Source organism: Arvicanthis niloticus, chromosome 4, assembly GCF_011762505.2.
Source record: "Arvicanthis niloticus isolate mArvNil1 chromosome 4, mArvNil1.pat.X, whole genome shotgun sequence".
Lineage (NCBI taxonomy): Eukaryota > Metazoa > Chordata > Mammalia > Rodentia > Muridae > Arvicanthis > Arvicanthis niloticus.
In genome coordinates, this window is record NC_047661.1 from 114,156,166 (window position 1) to 114,170,054 (window position 13,889).

The 13,889-nt window shown below is 42.1% G+C and overlaps 1 long non-coding RNA gene across 1 annotated transcript in view; it reads left to right on the forward strand.

Moving 5' to 3' along the window:
• Nucleotides 1-6,082, forward strand: part of LOC143441920 (uncharacterized) — a 49,016-nt gene extending 42,934 nt beyond the window's left edge. Inside the window, exon 3 of the long non-coding RNA XR_013109672.1 lies at nucleotides 5,966-6,082. This is a non-coding gene — a long non-coding RNA (uncharacterized LOC143441920). The remainder of the gene's footprint in view (nucleotides 1-5,965) is intronic.
• The last annotated feature ends 7,807 nt before the right edge of the window (nucleotides 6,083-13,889 follow it).

Here is a 13,889-nt window from a genome sequence, read left to right on the forward strand (position 1 = left end):
AAGTAGGTTCAGCTCTGAGAATGAATGTTGAGGAGATTTGGCTTCCTCCAAAAATACGCAGCATGACTAAAACTGCTTTATAAATGCAATTTCAAAACTTGCTAGGTGGTAATGGTACACCACCCAGCTGGTACTTTTAATCCCAGCTAATCCCAGCACTCAGGGGGCAGAGGCAGATGGACCTCTGAGTTTGAAGTCAGCCTGGTCTACAGAGCAAGCTCCAGGACAGCTTAGGGATACACAGAGAAACCCCATCTGGAAAAACAAAAACAATCAATCAAAACCTGCCCCCAGTCTTCTAGGCCAATCCATTGCCTCAGTCAACCAAGAGGAGAATGGCAGTCTTCCCAGTCCTAATCATGTGAAACTCCAATATCTAATTTAGAGATGGACCTTTTAGTTTGAACTGTCCACAAACAACATTTATAAACCAACTTAATAGAAAACACAGCAGGTAGACATCATTTATTAACTTATGATTTGATTTAGTGTGTTTGTTGTGTGAGTTCAGGGGTGTGTGTGTGTGTGTGTGTGTGTTTGTGCATGCCTTTGGCATTAACATGCCACAGCAGCATGTGAGTGGAGGTGAGGGTGTGTGATGGGTTGCATGAAAAATGTCCCTCTTGGGCTGGACAGACGGCTCAGTGGTTAAGAGCACTGACAGCTCTTCCAAAGGTCCTGAGTTCAATTCCCAGCAAGGCTCACAACCATCTGTAATGGGATCTGATGCCCTCTTCTGGTGTGTCTTAAGATAGCAACACTATGTATCTTTTTTAAAAAAGAAGAAACATGTCCCTCATAGTCTAGAGCATTTGAATACTTGGTCACCAGTTGGTGGCGCTGTTTGGCTAGGTTTCAGAGATGTGGTCTTTACTGGAGAAAGTATGCCTCTGAGGGCAAGCTTCAAGAGTAAAAAGTCTTACCTACTTTTAGTTTTATTCTGCCTGCTTCCTTCTTGTGGTGAGCTCTCAGCTTGCTACTCCAGGAGCCGTGCCTGCTACTTCCCTGCCGTGATGGATTCTTATCCCTCTGAAACCATGGTCCAAATAAGCACTTCTACACTTTGCCTTGGTTGTGGTGTTTTATCATAACAATAGAAAATAATACAGAGAATGACTTTTGGGGGTTGGCTCTGTCCTCCACCATAGGTTTCCAGGCAGCTCAGATCATCAAGTTTGGGCAGAAAGAGCTTTTACTAGCTTGGCCATCCCAACCAGTCCAGGGTAGACATTTTTAAAAGTTTTTTTTTTTCTTTTTTTAAGTTCTTGAGACTTGATACATCTGTAAATGCTATGTAATGGTTTGTATATATTTGAGCCAGGAAGTGGCAATATTGGAAGGTGTGGCCCTGTTGGAGTAGGTGTGTCACTGTGGGTGTGGGCTTTAAGATCTTCATCCTAGCTGCCTAGAAACCAACATTCTGCTAGCAGCCTTCAGATGAAGCTGTAGAACTCTCAGCTCTGCCTTCACTATGCCTGCCTAGATACTGCCATGTTCCTACCTTGATGATAATAGACTGAACCTCTGAACCTGTAAACCAGCCCAAATTAAATATTATCCTTACAAAAGTTGTCTTGGTCATGGTGTCTGCTCACAGCAGTAAAACCCTAAGATAGAAGTTGGTACCAGCGACTGGGATATTGCTGTGATAGGTCTGACCATACTTCTGTTTAGAAGAATGTGGATTTGGGGACTTTGGATTTGGACAGCAGTGGAATGCTTTAAATGGGACTTAATGGGCTATCCTAGGAGAAATATGGAAGACTTGGTTATAGAGACTTATTTGAATTGTGTGGACCTGGCCCAAGAGGTTTCCGTAGAGAATTTCAATATGTGGCCTAGAAACTGTTTTTTGTGGTATTTTGTTGAAGAATGTGGCTACTTTTTGCCTTTGTCTGAAGAGTCTGCCTGAGGTTAATTTAAGGTGAAGAGACTCAGACTAATTGCCTTGACAAAGGCAGTCACAGAAACGCCCCTCATGGACTTCTCTGGGTAAGTTTCATGAAGAACATTTTAAGCAAGCATAGCAAGCTTAGAAAGGAAAAAAATACAAAATATATGCTATTAAAGGGGTACCAGGAGTTGAATCCTGTGTTCAAGGCTATTAAATTGAATTAAGGGATTAGTGACTTTGGGGCAAGATCTCACCTGGCTAAATTTAGATCCAGGCATGGTACTACAAGCCTTTAGTCCCAGGAAGTAAAGACAAGCAAGCAGATCTCCAAGTTCAAGGCCAGCCTAGAACACAGCAAGCTCTAGGTGAAGAAAAGCTTAAATCTAGGCTTGGTGGACCACACCTTTTTTTCCCCTTTTTTTTCATAAAAAAAAATTTATTTTTATTTATTTGAGTACACTGTAGCTATCTTCAGACACACACCAGAAGAGTGCATCAGATCCCATTACAGATGGTTGCTGTAAGCCACCATGTGGTTGCTGGGAATTGAACACAGGACTGCTCTTACCACTGAGCCATCTCTCCACCCCAGTGGACCACACCTTTAATCTTAGTGCTTAGGAGACAGGCATGCAGATCTCTGAGTTCAAAGTCAGTCTACAGAGCAAGTTCCAGGGCAGCCAAGCTTAGGCAGTGAAGGAATTGGAAAACAGAAAGCTAATGATAATGTAGTAGAAAAAGGGGCCGTGTTCCAGACCCAGCAAACAGCTTTGGCTATGTGGCTCTGGCTTTACAATCCAGAATACAAGGGACTACTGGAACAATTGATGCTGGTCAGCTGGAACTAAGAAATTAGTGGTGACTAAGAAGAGACCAGAATCACTGAGGTGAGATCTTCAGGGAAATGTTTTTTTGAGAGCACAAAGAAGCTGTGTTCTAGAGTTGCCAATGTTGTACCTCATGCTGCAGCTGTACCTGGTAATGTGTAGGAGTCACCCAGGGGGTACTGGTTTTGAAGACATGAAGGGGTCATGAAGAGCAGCTGAGGCTTGGTACTGTGAGAGGCCATGGAAGATCATTGGTGATGGTGCAGCCTCAGTTGCAGCTGACAGCCCAGGACTGAAGGGGTCATGCAAAGGAATTGAAGCTTGGCACTATGAAGAGCGCCTAAGAGAAGCAATTGGGGAAGCCTATTGTTTTGGAAGACCCCAGTGTATTCGAGATGCCAGAACCATGGGATGGTCACCAAGAACAGCAGTGGCAGTGGAGTGGATCAACTCAAGCTTAGAGTGCTACAGCGGGCAGAGCTGGAGAAGTGACAGCAGCTCTTTGGAGGAGCCCAAATCATTTGTGGATCCTGCCCACCATGGGTGCTGAACACCGAACTCTAGTCCTCTGCAAGTGCAGAAAGCCTTCTTAACTTGAGCTATCTCTCCAGTCCTCATTTTTTATTGTTAAGCATACTGTTTTAAGATAGGACATTAAAGTAAATGAAGAGACAGTGTAAATTTCCACATCCTGTGGTGAAACATGATAAATGGTCTCAACAGTTCCTGCCTAGCAAAGTGGACTACTCTATTAATGGAGGAAGTAATCTCTGCTTCCAGTTAGAATTCTGTGGATTTCTGTGGAGCTGAGGTTTGCTGTAGAAATTAATGACTATTTTGCAAAATGTTAGGACACAAGAGGACAGTGGAAACAATGTTCCTCTGAAACTGACATCAGTCTCTTAAACCTTGCTCAGCTACATGCTTTGCAGACTGTTTACACAGAGAGGGTTAGGCCTGGTAGTATGCACACTCACACACACACACACACACACACACACACACACACACACACACACCCTGACACACACACCTGTAATCCCAGCAAGTGGCAGGTGTGATAGAAGGATCCTTAGCTCCAGTTTGTTCTGGGGTCCCAAGTTGCAGGCCTGTCTGGGCTGTGACAACTAAAGCTTCAAATGGAGGAAGCAAACTTCCTGCCACGGAGTTGTACACATCCTGCCACGGAGCTGTACACATCCTACCACACAGCTGTACACAGCCTGCCACGGAGCTGTACACAGCCTGCCACGGAGCTGCAGCCCCTGTTCTTGGCTCTCGTATTTCTACAGATGCTTTGCTACTGTATACACTAGACCACTGACTGTTGCCTCTATTTTGGAAGGCTGTGGGAATTTTAGAAGTGGGGCCTAACAAGAGAAAGCAGGCCACAAGAACAAGTCCTGAGGGTTACAGGACACCCCTTTATATATGATCTCTCCTTCCTCATCCAAACCATGTAACAAGCTGTCCTAGCCATAAGCTTCCTTGGTGCTCAGCAGCCAAGCCAGGAGCCACAGTGAAACTTCCCTTAAGTGGTTTCTTGTTGGTTATTTGGTCAGAGCAATGAGAAAAGTAACCAAGACACATCATGAAAACTAAGTAATTTGATTTCAATGTTTTTTGTCCCCTCTCAACTCACTGTTGAAATTTAATCCCTTTGGTAGTTAGATTTCATCAACTTGATGACAAACTAGAGACACCTAGGAAAAGGGAACTTCAATTTAGGAACATCTTCCATCAAACTAGACTGAGGGCATGCCAATAGGAATGTTCTTGATTGGTGGCTGGTATGGAAGGGTACCTTCCATTGTGGGCATGACACCCCTAGGCAAGTGATCCTGTGTTATACAAGCAAGCAAGCTGATCCAGTTATGGAGAGTTCCGCCAAAGAGTGAGCCAGTAATCAACATTCCTTGATGGTTTCTGACTCAGTTCCCATCTTCTTTTCCTGCCTTGGCTTCCCCTAATGATGAGCTGTGACAGGCAAGTGAAAGCCAAATAAACCCTCCCCTCCCCCAAGCTGGCTTTGGTTAGTATTTTATCGCAGCAACAGAAACCAAATTTGAACAGTCCCCGGGCAACAGTGGCAAGTGACTGTGTCTCGAGAGATCTGTCATCACAAGTGAGACTGGATGCACTTCTGAAAGGTCTTACTGAGGAAGCTCATGTACTTTCATTCCTTATCACCCAGACACAATACTCCTTCCTGCTAGGGGATGGTGCCAACTCGGTATTAAAAACCTCTCTCACCGGATAGCTTGACATCCTAGAGTCTTGATCTTCTTCTTCCCAGCTTCTAGAAACATAAGGAGTTGAGGGGAAGACATATGGAGAGCAGTTAGGGGGTATATATGTATATATTTCTCTCTGTGAAAATGAATTTATGGACAGTCAGCCCTTGATACAAGTTTGTCAATAAATAAAAAAAGCGAAAAATAATAAACTTTTGTATCTTAACTTAAAATTATTAATAAACACATTATATTATTCAATCTTAGACCTTTTTCTACAGCAGCAAATGATGGATGAAGATAGTCTGTGTTCTGGTCAAGTATGGTAATATCATATCTGTAATCTCAGGATTTGGGACACGAAGGGAGGAAGATCACTAGTTCAAGATCAACTTTAGCTACAAAGAGTTTAGGCTATCCTGGGCTACTTGAAACCTTATCTCAAAACATAAACCAAGTGTTTTGGTGCAAGCTGGCAAAAGGCAAAACCTTCCCTCTTCCATGTCCATTTATGTTGGCTGCCACCAGAAGTCCTGGCCAAGATCTAGGGTTGTTCTCCCAACCTCAAATGACCCAGATTTAGGGTAGGTCTTCTCACTACTCATGGGTGTGTCCAGGTTTTAGTTATGTCCATGTACAATCAAGTGACGACCAAGATTAAACATGACATCATGCTTTTGGTCTCGAATGAATGAGTTTATCAAACATTTAGCAAGTAAAAGTAAAGGAACTCACGGACAGGATGATGTCATCAAATCAGGTGCTTACAGCATCTGTCAGACATGACTGGGGAAGCCTAGCTGAGACAGCCATGCTGGAGCCTCTGACTGAGAGAGAATACTGGCAGAACAAGGCACTCTCTGGAAGATCTTTGGGGTTTCTGACCCCACACAGGCATCTTTATACCATGGGACAAACAAAGGTAATCTCACCGGTAACTGTTTGCCTTCTCTCTGTTTCCAAGGACACTGTTTTTTAATATATTCACTGTTCTCATTTCTCTGTTACAGGGCCAGAGCACCAGTCTGCTTCAGTACAGGGGAGACTTAGAGACTAATGCAATTTGAGGCCATACTCTGGAAATCCTGGCTATGGACCTGGCTAATATCCAACATTCTGGCCAGTGTTTAATAAAGCTTGCTTCAAATTTGACTCAAAAATTGTGGCTGTGGTCTTACTCTTGCCCAGTGGGACTAACATAATCAGGAAATACTAACCCAAAGCAAGACCAAACTCAACAGGGCAAACACCACATTCTGTAGTTTAGTTTTTGGTACAAAGGCGCTGCCCCTCCAGTTTTGCTGTCTACAAAACACAGCTTTCTTGGGCTGGCTCCATATTTGCTTGTTCTCAAGAGTCAATCCTCAGTAAGTATACACAGCACATGACAATTTGGAAATTTGTATTACAAACAGGAATCTCTGTCACACCTGCCTTCCAACTGTCACTTCCTGAGAGCAGCCGGTCACTCCAGCCACACTAACCCAGTTAGACATAAAGTCTTCAAAAATAGCCCTCTACATGTGCTGTTCTGTAAACTGGAGGTGCTGTCCACTTTGTGCTGACTGGGTCTTTACTTTGTAATAGTGTAATAGTCTTATCAACATCATCTTAATGACTGAATCATTGTTTGAAATTTCCCCCTAGTCTGATCTTTTCAGCTAGAATGAGGGAAGGACCTACGGCCAGTATGTCCTGTCTTCCAGCTGCTACTGCTTGGCAGATTGCCTGACATAGAACAACTGGCTAACCATGCCTCGTTGAATCTTACTGGCTGGCAGAGCCAATCTGATGCTGTCATATAGTCTACTGCTGGGGAGTGCTACAGACCCCATGTATAACATACATTATATTCATTATAGTGGTGACAAAGGAGACAACAGAACAATCTTGATTCTATGGAGACAACAGAATCATCAAACATTGTAAGAATCTGCAGTCATCTCCTTGTTATGTTAGTAAGCCTGCACACATGGATTTTAAATTACTTGGAGAGAGAAGAGGTATAAAATACTAATATAAGCAATTAAGATCTTATTTAAGAAAATAATGTCACTGCATAGACATATTTCCTTTTATCCCATGACTCTTAAAGATCAGCGTTAATATGTATCTACAATGATGTATATTGTATATATAGTAATTAATGAAATATAAGAAGGAAAGACCATTTTGTTAAAACAATAAATGTCCAAAACTATGATTTTTTTTAAAAACTGAGTTAGATTTGTTTTGTTTTGTTTTGTTTTGTTTTGTTTTGTTTTGTTTGACCCCCTTTTGGTTTTTCAAGGCAAGATTTCTCTGTGTAGCCTTAGCTGTTTTGAAACTCACTATGTCGACCAGGCTGGCCTTGAACTAACAGAGATCCACCTGCCTCTGACTCCCAAGTGCAGTGATCAAAGATGTGTACCACCACCCTTTGCTGAGTCAGAGGAGATATATTAGAGGGGGCCGGAGACATGGATCCATTGCTAAAAGCACTCATTGCTTTTCCAGAGGACTTGGGTACAATTTCCAGCATCCACATAGTGGCTACCAAGCATCTACAACTCTATTTTCAGTAAACTCAGTGCTGTCTTCTGGCTTTCATGGATACCAGGAATGCACATGGTATGCAGATATACATGCAGGCAATGCCCCCTACACATAAGATAAAAAAATAAGAAAAGAAATAATAAACATTAAAAATGAAAAGGATACAATGGAATCCATAATCTCTGAAACTTTCTCCTGATGTGGATGTCTGGATTGAGATTTTGCTGGTTCTCTTCATAACTTACGCCCTGCATTTGTGAATTGTGTGCATCTGCAGTCAGAAGTGTGTTGTTTTACCACTGAATTAAGGCCCAAGGCATCTCTTAATGATGTTTATGTGAGTGATCTGGGAGAGATATGGCTACTGTGACACAGATGCTGATGCACCTGTCTGTCTGTGCTCACTTTAGTCAGCCTTTCACAGTTATGCAGTGTTGGTTTTTCTGATTTTGTGGTGAGCTATTTGATAAATGTAGAAACTATGGCTTGGTGTTTGCTTTACTTGAAGCCATGCAGAATGTGAGAGGCTGTCTAGTTCCTTTATTCTCAGTCAACAGTTTGTATTTTATCACACTTTGGAATCCAATTACTGACAGACGAAAGAGTCCTTAACGTGCCCCTACCCCACATCCTGAGAGAATCAAGATTCCGACATGAATTTTCTGGTTAGAAACTCTGCCATTGTCTATAAATGTTAATATCCTTTGAAATAGCTTGGAAATCTGTTCCTCTCTGCTTAAAAATAGGCATTTTAAGCAAGACGTAGCTAAGAAATTTAGAATTTCTGAGTGTGACATTATCTCAAATTGTTTATAGGAAAAGCTAAGGACAATACTGGAGAGGAGACGGTAACTGGAAACAGAAAGCCTGTCTTCTAGGAGAAAGCTGTTAAAGTTCATAGCAGTGAGACTACTTTACATATATATTTTGTATATATTTTTGTAATAAGAGAATTTATTACATTGGTAATTGTGGGCTTGAGACTGTATCTGCATAGAGTACTTACCTGATATATGAGAGCCCCAGGTTTGATTCCCAGCACTATTCACTACAAAATTGGTATGGCATTGAACAATGTACACACACACACACACACACACACACGTATTATTATAATCACAACCACAGTAAAGACAACCCAAGAACAGTAACACATTTGTATCAGACCCTTTTCAGCCCAGGAAAAGGGCAATTCCTGTGAAAAGAGGATAAGTTATTGTTGTCTTCTACTTTGAGAGAAAAGGAAAGCTTTTGTGATTGTATTAAAGTAATCTGGGGTTTCAGTTGGGAGGACAGGTGAGTTGGCTGTTCCTATATCAGTTACTTTTCTGTTGTTGTGATAAAAGACTCTGACCAAAGCAACTTATATAAGAAAGCAACATCATGGCAAGAAAGCATAATGGCAGGTGACAGGCATGACTGCAGGAACACCATCAAGGGCAAGCAGAAAGCCAGCAGTGTGACCTGGAAGTGGCTGTACTCCCTAAAGCGCCCCTAACAGTGCTGCCAACTTGGACCAAGTGTTCAAATGCCTGAGACTATGAAACGCTGGTTAGCACCGGGCGGTGGTGGCGCACGCCTTTAATCCCAGCACTTGGGAGGCAGAGGCAGGCGGATTTCTGAGTTTGAGGCCAGCCTGCTCTACAGAGTGAGTTCCAGGACAGCCAGGGCTACAGAGAAACCCTGTCTCAAAAAAACAAACAAACAAAAAAAAAAACAAAAAAAACCCGCTGGTTGGTTAGTTTTATGTCAGCTTGAAAGAGCTAGAGTCATTTGGGACAAAGACTCTCAATTGAGAAGATGCCTCCGTGCAATCTGCCTGTAAGCGAGTCTACAGTGCATTTGAATTAGTGATTGGTGTGAGAGGGAGCAGACTGCTGTGATGCCAACCCTAGGCTGATGGTCCTGGGTTCTATAAGAAAACAGATTGAATAAGCCATGAAGAGCAGAGCAGTGCGCAGTACTCTTCCATGGCCTCTGCATCAGCTGCTGACTCTGGTTCCTGCTTTGGTTTCTTCTACCCTGATTTCTTTGGATAACTATGAACTGTAAGCTGAAATAAACCCTTTACTCGCCAAGTTGCCTTTAGTGGTGGTATTTTATCATAACACTAGGAACCTAACTAAGACAGGGCCATTTTTATTCAAATCACAGAATTCTACTTCCTGGTCCCCATAGGTGTTTTTAAAACAAAGCCCAAACTTTGATTTTTACCAAATGAAATGTGGTGAAAGCCTGCTAGCTCAGAGAGGCAGAAAAAGCACCCAGTTGATCTTCCTCCTCAACTATCCTCCCAGAAGGAAAGAGCCAGTTCTTCTCCATACTGTCTTAAAAACCCTTCCAATTGAATGTCTCTCCTTTCTACTTCTGGTTCATCTCTCTAACCATCCTTCTGACTTCCTCTGTGTTTGTTTCCTATGTTCACTCCCTGTCAACTGGTTGCTTGCTCTGTCTCTTGACCCATGATTGAATTTATTCAATCTTGTTTAGAATAAACAGAAAGCTCTCAGATTAAAGGTGTGTGCTAGCGCTGAGGCACACCCACAACTAGAGACAGTTTTTTTCCAGTATAGAATCTTGGGGTTCACAGTGTGATCAAATAGGCTGCAATACATAGGCATGTGGACAAGTCCTAATGTAAAATATATTTAGTCCAACTTTTACAGTCCTATAATCTTTCACAGTCTCAGCATAATTTAAAAGTCTCTTCTAAGACTCTAGGCAAGCTCTTAATTGTAACACCCTGTAAAATTAAAAAATGAATTACGCCGGGCAGTGGTGGCGCACGCCATTAATCCCAGCACTTGGGAGGCAGAGGCAGGAGGATTTCTGAGTTCGAGGCCAGCCTGGTCTACAGAATGAGTTCCAGGACAGCCAGGGCTACACAGAGAAACCCTGTCTCAAAAAATCAAAATAAATAAATAAATAAATAAATAAATATAAAAAAAATAAATAAAAAATGAATTACATACTTCCAAGATTCTATGGTATACAATTTATATTACAATTCCAAAAGACAGGAGTAGGGACACTGGAATGGCTAAAATTATGTTTTAAGTTTTTATTTCTGCACTCAAAAAGATCTATAAAACAAAAATGCCTTTAACCTGTAAGCCCTTCTTGCCCCAGGACAGATGACTTCCTGGAATGCTGGGGGCTGTTGCTCCTGTGAGATAACAGCCACGTGGTTTCACTTCCATAAATTAAATGAGCTTGATTGTCCCAACTGCACAGGATGTGCTTGGTCACACATACGTGGCAGGTTATGTAGGCAGGAAGTATGTCAGGATGCATGCTTGCCCCTGATTGGACAAAGATGGGAAGTGTGTAGCCTTGTGGCTTTTGTTTTTATAAGCCCCTAACTAATGCAATTTGAGGCCATATTCTGGAAATCCTGGCTATGGACCTGGCTAATATCCAATGTTCTGGCCAGTGTTTAATAAAGCTTACTTCAAATTTGACTCAAAACTTGTGGCTGTGGTCTTACTCTTGCCCAGTGGGACTAACATAATCAGGAAATACTAACCCAAAGCAAGACCAAACTCAACAGGGCAAACACCACATTCTGTAGTTTAGTTTTTGGTAGCAAAGGCGCTGCCCCTCCAGTTTTGCTGTCTACAAAACACAGCTTTCTTGAGCTGGCTCCAGTCCATGTATGCAGTTCTCCTTGGCAGATATTCCACATGGCTCTCAGCACTATTGTCTTCCAGGCTACTATGATGATCTATTAAACTCTACTTATATCATGCAATCTCTTTTGTAGTTCAAAGTCCCAAATTCTTCCACACTCCTCCAAAAAAAAAAAAAAAAAAAAAAAAAAAAAAAAAAAGCCATGGTTAGTTAGGTTTTTAACAGTAACACTACTCTCAGGTCCAACTTCTGTATCAGGTACTTTTCTGTTGTTGAGATAAATACCACGACCATGGTAACTTCTAGACAGAGCTTATTTTTGGCTTACCATTCCAATGGATAAGTTTCCATCAGGGCAGGAAGCATAGAAGCAAGTGGCAGAGAACACAGGAAGAATAAGACATGGAGAACTCCTCACATCTTTAATTGTAATCATGAAGTAGAGACAGTGAACTGGATAGAAGTGGTGTGACGCTTTCAATCCTGAGGTCGGCTCTCGGTGGCATACCTTCTCCAGCAAGGCTGCACCACCTAAATCTCTCCAAACTAGGAAGCAAGTGTTTGAATGACCAAGACTGTGGGTGACATTTTTTAATTCAACCACATTGGCACACTTTAAGTGGCCTTTAAGCTTTCCATTTCCATATCAAAAGAAGCAAACACGCTAGTCAAGAAAAACAAATTAGGAATATGTTATCTTCTTTTTCCTTCTGTTTTAGTGATTGATTGTTCTATTGCTGTGAAGAGAGACTAAGACTGAAGCAGCTCTTATGAAAGAAAGCATTTCACTGGGCGCTGGCTTAGAGTTTCAGAGATTTAGTTCCTGATCATTATGGGAGCATGCAGTCAGGCATGGGGCTAAGAGCTTACATCCTGATCTGCAGGGACACATGCAGAGAGAGACTGGGACTGTCTAAAAAGTTTTTAAACCTTAAAGCTAGTTCCAGTGGCACGCCTCTTCCAACAAGGCCACACCTCCTAGTTCTTCCCAATCAGTTCTACTAACTAGGGACCAAGTATTCAAATATATGAACCTATAGAGGTTATTCTCTTTTTGTTTGTTTGTTTGTTTGTTTGTTTTTTTCGAGACAGGGTTTCTCTGTGCAGTCCTGGCTGTCCTGGAACTCACTCTGTAGACCAGGCTGGCCTCGAACTCAGAAATCCGCCTGCCTCTGCCTCCCAAGTGCTGGGATTAAAGGCTCTCTCAAATCACCATGCTTTCCTTATTATCCTTATAGAATAGTTGTTTATTGAGCATTTGCTGATTGTCAAGCCCATGTTACCATGTACTCTGTCTGCATAATCTTTCCCTAAATCCTTTAACAGCTATGTGAAAACAGGCAGGGTGGAACTTGAGCTTTCAAAGGTTAATAACCTTTTGGAAAAGCATGGTAGTATGCACCTACAAGCTCAGCATATAGACTGCAGAGGCTGCAGGACCACAAGTTTGAACTCAACCTGATCTATAGAGAAAACCTCAGGCTAGCCTGGGTTACGGAATTAAGATCGTGTAAAACAAACAAACAAACAAACAAACCAAAAACCCAAGGCCCAAGCAGAAAGGGGGTGAGAACTAAGATGACAGTGAGGAGGAGGCACTTCAGAGTCCACTCGAACTTGCTATTCTCGATACTCCTCTTCAGTGAAGAAAGGTCAACTCTTTAGTTGGCTCTCACAGGAAAAAGCTTACACAGAATTCTCTAGAGAGCCAGGCGGTGATGGTGCACGCCTTTAATCCCAGCACTTGGGAGGCAGAGGCAGGCGGATTTCTGAGTTCGAGGCCAGCCTGGTCTACAGAGTGAGTTCCAGGACAGCCAGGGCTACACAGAGAAACCCTGTCTCAAAAAAACAAAAAAAACAACAACAAAAAAAAAAAAAAGAAAGAAAGAAAGAAAGAAAGAATTCTCTAGAGAATGAACTGATGCTGTAAGGTAAACATCAAGAGATCTCCTCAGAAGCTAGGGTTAACTGTCCTCCTGGGCTTGGCTCTTTCCTTTTTTTTTTTTTTTTTTTTGGTAGGTGGATTGGAACTCACTGTGTAGACTGTATTGGCCTCAAATTCACAAAGAGCCACCTGCCTTTGCCTCTCTAGGGTTGGAATTAAGGATGTGGGCTGCCACCATCACAGCAGGCCAGTCCTGCTTAGGTTTCTGAAATACAATCAGTGTATAGTTCAGTCTAGCATTCTGCTTGTGACTCTTCTGATGCAGCCTTCTTCAGTTGCCTTGAGTGTACGATGACAATAAGCTTCAGGATCATAACTGTTGTAAGTCTTTCCTCTAGCATTAGTGTCTTTGTATCAGAGAGGTCCTCCAATTTCATAAAATCTCCCAAACTTAAGTATATATAATGTGGAGTTTCTGCTTCAAAATTCTGTTCATATTACTATTCAATTATGTAAAAAAGTATAACCCGGTGATATAACTCGACAGGTACTAGCTGTGCAAGTGTGACTACCTGAGTTCGTCCCTGGAATTCTGGAAAGAGAGCACTCACTCAAGTTGCCCGATTTCCACAAATATAGTAATGATGTGAGCACCCACATGGCCACACAATATTTTTAAAGGATTTTATTTATTTATTTATTTATTTATTTATTTATTTATTTTACACTGTAGCTGTCTCTAGATACACTGAGGGAAACTGAGAAGCTGTGGAAAATCCAATTCCCGAAAAGGGCATTGGATTCCATTATAGATGGTTTGAGCCATCATGTGGTTGCTGGGAATTGAACTCAGGACCTCTGGAAGAGCAGCCAGTGCTCTTAAC